Source organism: Taudactylus pleione, unplaced genomic scaffold (genome assembly GCF_031769625.1).
Source record: "Taudactylus pleione unplaced genomic scaffold, aTauple2 ptg003191l, whole genome shotgun sequence".
Classification (NCBI taxonomy): Eukaryota; Metazoa; Chordata; class Amphibia; order Anura; family Myobatrachidae; genus Taudactylus; species Taudactylus pleione.
In genome coordinates, this window is record NW_028287547.1 from 24551 (window position 1) to 38379 (window position 13829).

Sequence of the window (13829 nt, forward strand, 5' to 3'; positions counted from 1 at the left end):
CTGCTCATCATCCCTCCCCCAGCCAGATCCCTGCAGAGTATCACTGTCCCAGCCAGATCCCTGCAGAGTATCACTGTCCCAGCCAGATATCTGCAGAGCATCCCTCCCCAGCCAGATCCCTGCAGAGCATCCCTCCCCAGCCAGATCTCTGCAGAGTATCACTGTCCCACCCAGATCCCTGCAGAGCATCCCTCCCCCAGCCAGATCCCTGCAGAGCATCCCTCCCCCAGCCAGATCCCTGCTCATCATCCCTCCCCCAGCCAGATCTCTGCAGAGCATCCCTCCCCCAGCCAGATCTCTGCAGAGCATCCCTCCCCAGCCAGATCCCTGCAGAGTATCACTGTCCCAGCCAGATCTCTGCAGAGTATCACTGTCCCAGCCAGATCTCTGCAGAGCATCCCTCCCCCAGCCAGATCTCTGCAGAGCATCCCTCCCCAGCCAGATCCCTGCAGAGTATCACTGTCCCAGCCAGATCCCTGCAGAGTATCACTGTCCCAGCCAGATATCTGCAGAGCATCCCTCCCCAGCCAGATCCCTGCAGAGCATCCCTCCCCAGCCAGATATCTGCAGAGCATCCCTCCCCAGCCAGATCCTGCAGAGTATCACTGTCCCAGCCAGATCCCTGCAGAGCATCCCTCCCCCAGCCAGATATCTGCAGAGCATCCCTCCCCAGCCAGATCCCTGCAGAGCATCCCTCCCCAGCCAGATCTCTGCAGAGTATCACTGTCCCACCCAGATCCCTGCAGAGCATCCCTCCCCCAGCCAGATCCCTGCAGAGCATCCCTCCCCCAGCCAGATCCCTGCTCATCATCCCTCCCCCAGCCAGATCTCTGCAGAGCATCCCTCCCCCAGCCAGATCTCTGCAGAGCATCCCTCCCCAGCCAGATATCTGCAGAGCATCCCTCCCCAGCCAGATCCTGCAGAGTATCACTGTCCCAGCCAGATCCCTGCAGAGCATCCCTCCCCCAGCCAGATATCTGCAGAGCATCCCTCCCCAGCCAGATCCCTGCAGAGCATCCCTCCCCAGCCAGATATCTGCAGAGCATCCCTCCCCAGCCAGATCCCTGCAGAGCATCCCTCCCCAGCCAGATATCTGCAGAGCATCCCTCCCCAGCCAGATCCCTGCAGAGCATCCCTCCCCAGCCAGATCTCTGCAGAGTATCACTGTCCCACCCAGATCCCTGCAGAGCATCCCTCCCCAGCCAGATCCCTGCAGAGCATCCCTCCCCAGCCAGATCTCTGCAGAGTATCACTGTCCCAGCCAGATCCCTGCAGAGCATCCCTCCCCCAGCCAGATATCTGCAGAGCATCCCTCCCCAGCCAGATCCCTGCAGAGTATCACTGTCCCAGCCAGATCCCTGCAGAGTATCACTGTCCAAGCCAGATCTCTGCAGAGCATCCCTCCCCCAGCCAGATCCCTGCAGAGCATCACTCTCCCAGCCAGATGACCCCAGATAATCGCTCCCCCAGTCTGATCCCTACAGCGCATCTTTCCCCCAGCCTGATTTCTGCAGCATATCACTCCCCCAGCCAGTTCGCTGCAGAGCATCCCTACCACAGCCAGATAACTGCAGAGCATCTATTCCCCCAGCAGAGCATCCCTCCAATACAGAACACACCCCTAGCCAGAGCATCATCTTCCCTAATCAGAATACTTCAGAGTATCACTCCAAAAAAAAAAAAATCACATCCCTGCACAGCATCCCTCCCTCCAATACTGACTACCCCAGCCAGATCTCTGCAGAATATCACACCAGATGCCTGCAGAGCCTTCCTCAGCAACAGCAGATTTCAGCAGGGCATCCCTTACTTAAATACAGAACAAACCCAACACCAAGGGGTCTATGTACTAAGCCTGGGATTGGTGATAAGGTGCCAGCCAATCAGCTACTGTCATTTATCAAACACAGCCTGTGACATGGCAGTTAGGAGGTGATTGGCTGGTACTTTATCTCCATTCACTTTATCTCCAAGGCTTTGTAAATACTCATTGGAATGCCTGCAGAGCATCCCTCCTACCAATACAGAACACACCCCAATACCAAATCTCTGCAAGTGCAGAGCATCCCTCTACAACACCAGATCATTATTATCCTTTACTTATATGGCAGCACAAGGGCTCCGCAGCGCCGTACATAGTACAGAAACAGTATGAAGTAACAAGTGACTTACAGCACAGAACATTGCAGCACATGGGTAAGGTATAGACATTGCAGTACATGGGTAAGGTATAGACATTGCAGTACATGGGTAAGGTATAGACATTGCAGCACACGGGCATGGTATAGACATTGCAGTACACAGGCATGGTATAGACATTGCAGCACACGGGTAAGGTATAGACATTGCAGCACACGGGTAAGGTATAGACATTGCAGCACACGGGCATGGTATAGACATTGCAGCACACGGGTAAGGTATAGACATTGCAGCACACGGGTAAGGTATAGACATTGCAGCACACGGGCATGGTATAGACATTGCAGCACACGGGTAAGGTATAGACATTGCAGCACACGGGTAAGGTATAGACATTGCAGTACACGGGTAAGGTATAGACATTGCAGCACACGGGTAAGGTATAGACATTGCAGCACACGGGCATGGTATAGACATTGCAGCACACGGGTAAGGTATAGACATTGCAGCACACGGGTAAGGTATAGACATTGCAGCACACGGGCATGGTATAGACATTGCAGCACACGGGTAAGGTATAGACATTGCAGCACACGGGTAAGGTATAGACATTGCAGCACACGGGTAAGGTATAGACATTGCAGCACACGGGTAAGGTATAGACATTGCAGCACACGGGCATGGTATAGACACTGCAGCACACGGGCATGGTATAGACACTGCAGTACACGGGTAAGGTATAGACATTGCAGTACACGGGTAAGGTATAGACATTGCAGTACACGGGTAAGGTATAGACATTGCAGTACACGGGTAAGGTATAGACATTGCAGTACACGGGTAAGGTATAGACATTGCAGCACACGGGTAAGGTATAGACATTGCAGCACACGGGTAAGGTATAGACATTGCAGCACACGGGTAAGGTATAGACATTGCAGCACACGGGTAAGGTATAGACATTGCAGCACACGGGTAAGGTATAGACATTGCAGCACACGGGCAAGGTATAGACATTGCAGCACACGGGCAAGGTATAGACATTGCAGCACACGGGCATGGTATAGACATTGCAGCACACGGGCAAGGTATAGACATTGCAGCACACGGGCATGGTATAGACATTGCAGTAAATGGGTAAGGTATAGACATTGCAGTACACGGGCATGGTATAGACATTGCAGCACACGGGTAAGGTATAGACACTGCAGCACACGGGTAAGGTATAGACACTGCAGCACACGGGTAAGGTATAGACACTGCAGTACACGGGTAAGGTATAGACACTGCAGTACACGGGTAAGGTATAGACATTGCAGTACACGGGTAAGGTATAGACATTGCAGTACACGGGTAAGGTATAGACATTGCAGTACACGGGTAAGGTATAGACATTGCAGTACATGGGTAAGGTATAGACATTGCAGTAAACGGGTAAGGTATAGACATTGCAGCACACGGGTAAGGTATAGACATTGCAGCACACGGGTAAGGTATAGACATTGCAGCACACGGGTAAGGTATAGACATTGCAGCACACGGGTAAGGTATAGACATTGCAGCACACGGGCAAGGTATAGACATTGCAGCACACGGGCAAGGTATAGACATTGCAGCACACGGGCATGGTATAGACATTGCAGCACACGGGCATGGTATAGACATTGCAGTAAATGGGTAAGGTATAGACATTGCAGTACACGGGCATGGTATAGACATTGCAGCACATAGGTAAGGTATAGACATTGCAGTACACGGGCATGGTATAGACATAGACATAGACATTGCAGCACACGGGTAAGGTATAGACACTGCAGCACACGGGTAAGGTATAGACACTGCAGCACACGGGTAAGGTATAGACACTGCAGCACACGGGCAAGGTATAGACACTGCAGCACACGGGCAAGGTATAGACACTGCAGCACACGGGCAAGGTATAGACATTGCAGCACACGGGCAAGGTATAGACATTGCAGCACACGGGCAAGGTATAGACATTGCAGCACACGGGCAAGGTATAGACATTGCAGCACACGGGCAAGGTATAGACATTGCAGCACACGGGCAAGGTATAGACATTGCAGCACACGGGCAAGGTATAGACATTGCAGCACACGGGCATGGTATAGACATTGCAGCACACGGGCATGGTATAGACATTGCAGCACACGGGCAAGGTATAGACATTGCAGCACACGGGCAAGGTATAGACATTGCAGCACACGGGCATGGTATAGACATTGCAGCACACGGGCAAGGTATAGACATTGCAGCACACGGGTAAGGTATAGACATTGCAGTAAATGGGTAAGGTATAGACATTGCAGCACACGGGTAAGGTATAGACATTGCAGCACACGGGCAAGGTATAGACATTGCAGCACACGGGCAAGGTATAGACATTGCAGCACACGGGCAAGGTATAGACATTGCAGCACACGGGCATGGTATAGACATTGCAGCACACGGGTAAGGTATAGACATTGCAGCACACGGGTAAGGTATAGACATTGCAGTACACGGGTAAGGTATAGACATTGCAGTACACGGGTAAGGTATAGACATTGCAGTACACGGGCATGGTATAGACATTGCAGCACACGGGTAAGGTATAGACATTACAGTATAGACATTGCAGCACATGGGTAAGGTATAGACATTGCAGCACATGGGTAAGGTATAGACATTGCAGCACATGGGTAAGGTATAGACATTGCAGTACACGGGTAAGGTATAGACATTGCAGTAAATGGGTAAGGTATAGACATTGCAGTAAATGGGTAAGGTATAGACATTGCAGCACACGGGCATGGTATAGACATTGCAGTACACGGGTAAGGTATAGACATTGCAGTACACGGGTAAGGTATAGACATTGCAGTACACGGGTAAGGTATAGACATTGCAGCACACGGCCATGGTATAGACATTGCAGTAAATGGGTAAGGTATAGACATTGCAGTAAATGGGTAAGGTATAGACATTGCAGTACATGGGTAAGGTATAGACATTGCAGTAAATGGGTAAGGTATAGACATTGCAGCACACGGGTAAGGTATAGACATTGCAGCACACGGGTAAGGTATAGACATTGCAGCACACGGGTAAGGTATAGACATTGCAGCACACGGGCATGGTATAGACATTGCAGCACACGGGCAAGGTATAGACATTGCAGCACACGGGCAAGGTATAGACATTGCAGCACACGGGCATGGTATAGACATTGCAGCACACGGGTAAGGTATAGACATTGCAGCACACGGGTAAGGTATAGACATTGCAGTACACGGGCAAGGTATAGACATTGCAGTACACGGGCAAGGTATAGACATTGCAGTACACGGGCAAGGTATAGACATTGCAGTACACGGGCAAGGTATAGACATTGCAGTACACGGGCATGGTATAGACATTGCAGTACACGAGCAAGGTATAGACATTGCAGTACACGGGCATGGTATAGACATTGCAGTACACGGGTAAGGTATAGACATTGCAGTAAATGGGTAAGGTATAGACATTGCAGTACACGGGTAAGGTACAGACATTGCAGTACACGGGTAAGGTATAGACATTGCAGTACACGGGGCAGTACACGGGCATGGTATAGACATTGCAGTACACGGGTAAGGTATAGACATTGCAGTCCACGGGCATGGTATAGACATTGCAGTCCATGGGTAAGGTATAGACATTGCAGCAAATGGGTAAGGTATAGACATTGCAGCAAATGAGTAAGGTATAGACATTGCAGCACATGGGTAAGGTATAGACATTGCAGTAAATGGGTAAGGTATAGACATTGCAGTACACGGGTAAGGTATAGACATTGCAGTACACGGGTAAGGTATAGACATTGCAGTAAATGGGTAAGGTATAGACATTGCAGCAAATGGGTAAGGTATAGACATTGCAGCACATGGGTAAGGTATAGACATTGCAGTAAATGGGTAAGGTATAGACATTGCAGTACATGGGTAAGGTATAGACATTGCAGTACATGGGTAAGGTATAGACATTGCAGTAAATGGGTAAGGTATAGACATTGCAGCACACGGGTAAGGTATAGACATTGCAGCACACGGGCATGGTATAGACATTGCAGTACATGGGTAAGGTATAGACATTGCAGTACATGGGTAAGGTATAGACATTGCTGCATTAGCTATCATAGGCCCTGATTCAGACCCACTCGCGAGCGGCTGTCCGCTCGCAAGTGGGTCGATGTTCAGCACTGAGCATGCGCACGACGGAGGGAGCTCCGTCGTGCGCATGCGCCAGACGCGACGAGCGAAGGACTTTCCTTCGCTCGCTGTGTCTGATCAAAGGGGGCGTGCTGTCGATGTTGATTGACAGCACGCCCCCTTTGGTGGGCGTGCCAGGGGCGTGTCTCCCTGACGGGGGCGTTCCTAAGGGAACGCCTCCCGTCAGAAGCCGGCCCACTGACATCACTAGTGATGTCTGATAGAGCCAAAATCACTCCGGGGCTTGCGGTTGAAAACCTCAACTGCAGGCTCCGGCTCGCAGTTTCGATGGTCGCGATGGTCAAGACCATCGCGGCCATCAAACTGCACGCTCGTATAGGCTGTGGGTGGTGACCCACAGCTATACGAGCGTCCAGGAGGACGCTCCATAGTTATGGAGGCCGGCCCTCATTCAGAGCGTGTGCTCTGCTCAGAGCGTACGGCTCTGAATGAGGGCCATAGTACCCAAATCAGCAGCGGGACAGCAGGACCCAGAGGTGTGGTTGGTGCTGTTATTGGCAGTGGGGAAGAGATGATGGTTTAAGGGACGTAACCTGGGCTCTGAGCTCCCTGTGCCGGCCCCTCCCCCTCCTGTACATGATATCGCGCAAAAAGGAGCGGGGCTGCCGGCACACGGTACTATTGCAGTAGCCAGAGCAGCACTGCTGCAGCCGGGGGCCTTTCCAGACACCCTCCAGCCATCCGCAGGGGCCACGGATCAGTAACGGTGGCGTCCGCAGGGCCGTGCACAGCTCACACCCCTAATTACTGCTCCGGTTGTCACTCACAGAGAGGATTTATCTGCACAGTGAGCAGCATGTACTGTTACATCTGAGGGGTGTGTCATACATCTGAGGGGCGTGTCATACATCTGAGGGGCATGTCATACATCTGAGGGGCGTGTCACACATCTGAGGGGCGTGTCACACATCTGTGGGGCATGTCATACATCTGAGGGGCGTGTCATACATCTGAGGGGCGTGTCATACATCTGAGGGGCGTGCCATACATCTGACTTACATCCAATTGTATATAACAGCTGCATAATAGGGGTAAGGTGCAATCAGGGAGATAGTTATACTCTGCTATGTCAGGGAGACGGGGAGATTGCTGCTATGTCAGGGAGTCAGGGAGATTGCTGCTATGTCAGGGAGACGGGGAGATTGCTGCTATGTCAGGGAGACGGGGAGATTGCTGCTATGTCAGGGAGTCAGGGAGATTGCTGCTATGTCAGGGAGACGGGGAGATTGCTGCTATGTCAGGGAGACGGGGAGATTGCTGCTATGTCAGGGAGTCGGGGAGATTGCTGCTATGTCAGGGAGACGGGGAGATTGCTGCAATGTCAGGGAGACGGGGAGATTGCTGCTATGTCAGGGAGACGGGGAGATTGCTGCTATGTCAGGGAGTCGGGGAGATTGCTGCTATGTCAGGGAGTCGGGGAGATTGCTGCTATGTCAGGGAGTCGGGGAGATTGCTGCTATGTCAGGGAGACGGGGAGATTGCTGCTATGTCAGGGAGACGGGGAGATTGCTGTTATGTCAAGGAGACGGGGAGATTGCTGTTATGTCAGGAAGTCGGGGAGATTGCTGTTATGTCGGGGAATCGGGGAGATTGCTGCTATGTCAGGGAGACGGGGAGATTGCTGCTATGTCAGGGAGTCGGGGAGATTGCTGCTATGTCAGGGAGTCGGGGAGATTGCTGCTATGTCAGGGAGACGGGGAGATTTCTGCTATGTCAGGGAGACGGGGAGATTGCTGCTATGTCGGGGAGACGGGGAGATTTCTGCTATGTCGGGGAATCGGGGAGATTGCTGCTATGTCGGGGAGACGGGGAGATTGCTGCTATGTCGGGGAGACGGGGAGATTTCTGCTATGTCGGGGAGACGGGGAGATTGCTGCTATGTCGGGGAGACGGGGAGATTGCTGCTATGTCGGGGAGACGGGGAGATTGCTGTTATGTCAAGGAGACGGGGAGATTGCTGTTATGTCAGGAAGTCGGGGAGATTGCTGTTATGTCGGGGAATCGGGGAGATTGCTGCTATGTCAGGGAGACGGGGAGATTGCTGCTATGTCAGGGAGTCGGGGAGATTGCTGCTATGTCAGGGAGACGGGGAGATTTCTGCTATGTCAGGGAGACGGGGAGATTGCTGCTATGTCGGGGAATCGGGGAGATTGCTGCTATGTCGGGGAGACGGGGAGATTTCTGCTATGTCGGGGAGACGGGGAGATTGCTGCTATGTCGGGGAGACGGGGAGATTGCTGCTATGTCGGGGAGACGGGGAGATTGCTGTTATGTCAAGGAGACGGGGAGATTGCTGTTATGTCGGGGAATCGGGGAGATTGCTGCTATGTCAGGGAGTCGGGGAGATTGCTGCTATGTCAGGGAGTCGGGGAGATTGCTGCTATGTCAGGGAGACGGGGAGATTGCTGCTATGTCAGGGAGACGGGGAGATTGCTGCTATGTCAGGGAGACGGGGAGATTGCTGCTATGTCAGGGAGACGGGGAGATGGCTGCTATGTCAGGGAGACGGGGAGATGGCTGCTATGTCAGGGAGTCGGGGAGATTGCTGCTATGTCAGGGAGACGGGGAGATTGCTGTTATGTCAGGGAGTCGGGGAGATTGCTGCTATGTCAGGGAGACGGGGAGATTGCTGCTATGTCGGGGAGACGGGGAGATTGCTGCTATGTCGGGGAGTCGGGGAGATTGCTGCTATGTCAGGGAGACGGGGAGATTGCTGTTATGTCGGGGAATCGGGGAGATTGCTGCTATGTCAGGGAGTCGGGGAGATTGCTGCTATGTCAGGGAGTCGGGGAGATTGCTGCTATGTCAGGGAGACGGGGAGATTGCTGCTATGTCAGGGAGACGGGGAGATTGCTGCTATGTCAGGGAGACGGGGAGATTGCTGCTATGTCAGGGAGACGGGGAGATTGCTGCTATGTCAGGGAGACGGGGAGATTGCTGCTATGTCGGGGAGACGGGGAGATTGCTGCTATGTCGGGGAGACGGGGAGATTGCTGTTATGTCAAGGAGACGGGGAGATTGCTGTTATGTCAGGAAGTCGGGGAGATTGCTGTTATGTCGGGGAATCGGGGAGATTGCTGCTATGTCAGGGAGACGGGGAGATTGCTGCTATGTCAGGGAGTCGGGGAGATTGCTGCTATGTCAGGGAGACGGGGAGATTTCTGCTATGTCAGGGAGACGGGGAGATTGCTGCTATGTCGGGGAGACGGGGAGATTTCTGCTATGTCGGGGAATCGGGGAGATTGCTGCTATGTCGGGGAGACGGGGAGATTGCTGCTATGTCGGGGAGACGGGGAGATTTCTGCTATGTCGGGGAGACGGGGAGATTGCTGCTATGTCGGGGAGACGGGGAGATTGCTGCTATGTCGGGGAGACGGGGAGATTGCTGTTATGTCAAGGAGACGGGGAGATTGCTGTTATGTCAGGAAGTCGGGGAGATTGCTGTTATGTCGGGGAATCGGGGAGATTGCTGCTATGTCAGGGAGACGGGGAGATTGCTGCTATGTCGGGGAATCGGGGAGATTGCTGCTATGTCGGGGAGACGGGGAGATTTCTGCTATGTCGGGGAGACGGGGAGATTGCTGCTATGTCGGGGAGACGGGGAGATTGCTGCTATGTCGGGGAGACGGGGAGATTGCTGTTATGTCAAGGAGACGGGGAGATTGCTGTTATGTCAGGAAGTCGGGGAGATTGCTGTTATGTCGGGGAATCGGGGAGATTGCTGCTATGTCAGGGAGACGGGGAGATTTCTGCTATGTCAGGGAGACGGGGAGATTGCTGCTATGTCAGGGAGACGGGGAGATTGCTGCTATGTCGGGGAGACACAGAGACAATGAGGGAGAGTTGGCAAGTATGGTATGACTACATCTCCCAACATGCTCAGATATCCCAGCAGACACTGCCCAGTATACCTACATCTCCCAGCATGCTCCTTTGTCACTTCCTGTCTCCCATCAGCCACTGCCCAGTATGACTACATCTCCCAGCATGCTCCTTTGTCACTTCCTGTTTCCCAGCAGCCACTGCCCAGTATGACTACATCTCCCAGCATGCTCCTTTGTCACTTCCTGTCCCCCAGCAGCCACTGCCCAGTATGACTACATCTCCCAGCATGCTCCTTTGTCACTTCCTGTCTCCCATCAGCCACTGCCCAGTATGACTACATCTCCCAGCATGCTCCTTTGTCACTTCCTGTTTCCCAGCAGCCACTGCCCAGTATGACTACATCTCCCAGCATGCTCCTTTCTCACTTCCTGTTTCCCATCAGCCACTGCCCAGTATGACTACATCTCCCAGCATGCTCCTTTGTCACTTCCAGTCTCCCAGCAGCCACTGCCCAGTATGACTACATCTCCCAGCATGCTCCTTTGTCACTTCCAGTCTCCCAGCAGCCACTGCCCAGTATGACTACATCTCCCAGCATGCTCCTTTGTCACTTCCTGTTCCCCAGCAGCCACTGCCCAGTATGACTACATCTCCCAGCATGCTCCTTTGTCACTTCCTGTTTCCCAGCAGCCACTGCACTGTTTTACTACATCTCCCAGCATGCTCCTTTCTCACTTCCTGTTTCCCATCAGCCACTGCCCAGTATGACTACATCTCCCAACATGCTCCTTTGTCACTTCCTGTTTCCCAGCAGCCACTGCACTGTTTTACTACATCTCCCAGCATGCTCCTTTGTCACTTCCTGTCTCCCATCAGCCACTGCCCAGTATGACTACATCTCCCAGCATGCTCCTTTGTCACTTCCTGTCTCCCATCAGCCACTGCCCAGTATGACTACATCTCCCAGCATGCTCCTTTGTCACTTCCTGTTTCCCAGCAGCCACTGCCCAGTATGACTACATCTCCCAGCATGCTCCTTTGTCACTTCCTGTCCCCCAGCAGCCACTGCCCAGTATGACTACATCTCCCAGCATGCTCCTTTGTCACTTCCTGTTTCCCAGCAGCCACTGCACAGTTTAACTACATCTCCCAGCATGCTCCTTTGTCACTTCCTGTCCCCCAGCAGACACTGCCCAGTATGACTACATCTCCCAGCATGCTCCTTTGTCACTTCCTGTCCCCCAGCAGACACTGCCCAGTATGACTACATCTCCCAGCATGCTCCTTTGTCACTTCCTGTCTCCCAGCAGCAAATGCCCAGTATGACTACATCTCCCAGCATGCTCCTTTGTCACTTCCTGTTTCCCAGCAGCCACTGCCCAGTATGACTACATCTCCCAGCATGCTCCTTTGTCACTTCCTGTCCCCCAGCAGCCACTGCCCAGTATGACTACATCTCCCAGCATGCTCCTTTGTCACTTCCTGTTTCCCAGCAGCCACTGCACTGTTTTACTACATCTCCCAGCATGCTCCTTTCTCACTTCCTGTTTCCCATCAGCCACTGCCCAGTATGACTACATCTCCCAGCATGCTCCTTTGTCACTTCCTGTTTCCCAGCAGCCACTGCCCAGTATGACTACATCTCCCAGCATGCAGAGTGTGTTGTGGTAGCAGAAGCTGTTGGATACGGTGAGAGATTACTACTGTACAGCTTATTACTGTCACTATTACTGTACACTGTGGTGTTATCATTACTGTCACTATTACTGTACACTGTGGTGTTATCATTACTGTCACTATTACTGTACACTGTGGTGTTATCATTACTGTCACTATTACTGTACACTGTGGTGTTATTACTGTCACTATTACTGTACACTGTGGTGTTATTACTGTCACTATTACTGTACACTGTGGTGTTATCATTACTGTCACTATTACTGTACACTGTGGTGTTATTACTGTCACTATTACTGTACACTGTGGTGTTATCATTACTGTCACTATTACTGTACACTGTGGTGTTATTACTGTCACTATTACTGTACACTGTGGTGTTATCATTACTGTCACTATTACTGTACACTGTGGTGTTATCATTACTGTCACTATTACTGTACACTGTGGTGTTATCATTACTGTCACTATTACTGTACACTGTGGTGTTATCATTACTGTCACTATTACTGTACACTGTGGTGTTATTACTGTCACTATTACTGTACACTGTGGTGTTATTACTGTCACTATTACTGTACACTGTGGTGTTATCATTACTGTCACTATTACTGTACACTGTGGTGTTATTACTGTCACTATTACTGTACACTGTGGTGTTATCATTACTGTCACTATTACTGTACACTGTGGTGTTATTACTGTCACTATTACTGTACACTGTGGTGTTATCATTACTGTCACTATTACTGTACACTGTGGTGTTATCATTACTGTCACTATTACTGTACACTGTGGTGTTATCATTACTGTCACTATTACTGTACACTGTGGTGTTATCATTACTGTCACTATTACTGTATACTGTGGTGTTATCATTACTGTCACTATTACTGTACACTGTGGTGTTATCATTACTGTCACTATTACTGTACACTGGTGTTATCATTACTGTCACTATTACTGTACACTGTGGTGTTATCATTACTGTCACTATTACTGTACACTGTGGTGTTATCATTACTGTCACTATTACTGTACACTGGGGTGTTATTACTGTCACTATTACTGTATACTGTGGTGTTATCATTACTGTCACTATTACTGTACACTGTGGTGTTATCATTACTGTCACTATTACTGTACACTGTGGTGTTATCATTACTGTCACTATTACTGTACACTGTGGTGTTATCATTACTGTCACTATTACTGTACACTGTGGTGTTATCATTACTGTCACTATTACTGTACACTGTGGTGTTATCATTACTGTCACTATTACTGTACACTGTGGTGTTATCATTACTGTCACTATTACTGTACACTGGGGTGTTATCATTACTGTCACTATTACTGTACACTGGGGTGTTATCATTACTGTCACTATTACTGTATACTGTGGTGTTATCATTACTGTCACTATTACTGTACACTGTGGTGTTATCATTACTGTCACTATTACTGTACACTGTGGTGTTATCATTACTGTCACTATTACTGTACACTGTGGTGTTATCATTACTGTCACTATTACTGTACACTGTGGTGTTATCATTACTGTCACTATTACTGTACACTGTGGTGTTATCATTACTGTCACTATTACTGTACACTGTGGTGTTATCATTACTGTCACTATTACTGTACACTGTGGTGTTATCATTACTGTCACTATTACTGTACACTGTGGTGTTATCATTACTGTCACTATTACTGTACACTGTGGTGTTATCATTACTGTCACTATTACTGTACACTGTGGTGTTATTACTGTCACTATTACTGTACACTGTGGTGTTATCATTACTGTCACTATTACTGTACACTGTGGTGTTATCATTACTGTCACTATTACTGTACACTGTGGTGTTATCATTACTGTCACTATTACTGTACACTGTGGTGTTATCATTA

The 13829-nt window shown here is 50.5% G+C and overlaps 1 protein-coding gene across 1 annotated transcript in view; it reads left to right on the forward strand.

Moving 5' to 3' along the window:
- Positions 1–11800: 11800 nt before the first annotated feature.
- The window catches only part of CCDC142 (coiled-coil domain containing 142), a 91702-nt gene continuing 89673 nt past the window's right edge, over positions 11801–13829 (forward strand). The window contains 1 exon segment of the mRNA XM_088466470.1: positions 11801–11924. The gene's annotated coding sequence lies outside the window, so the exon portion shown is untranslated.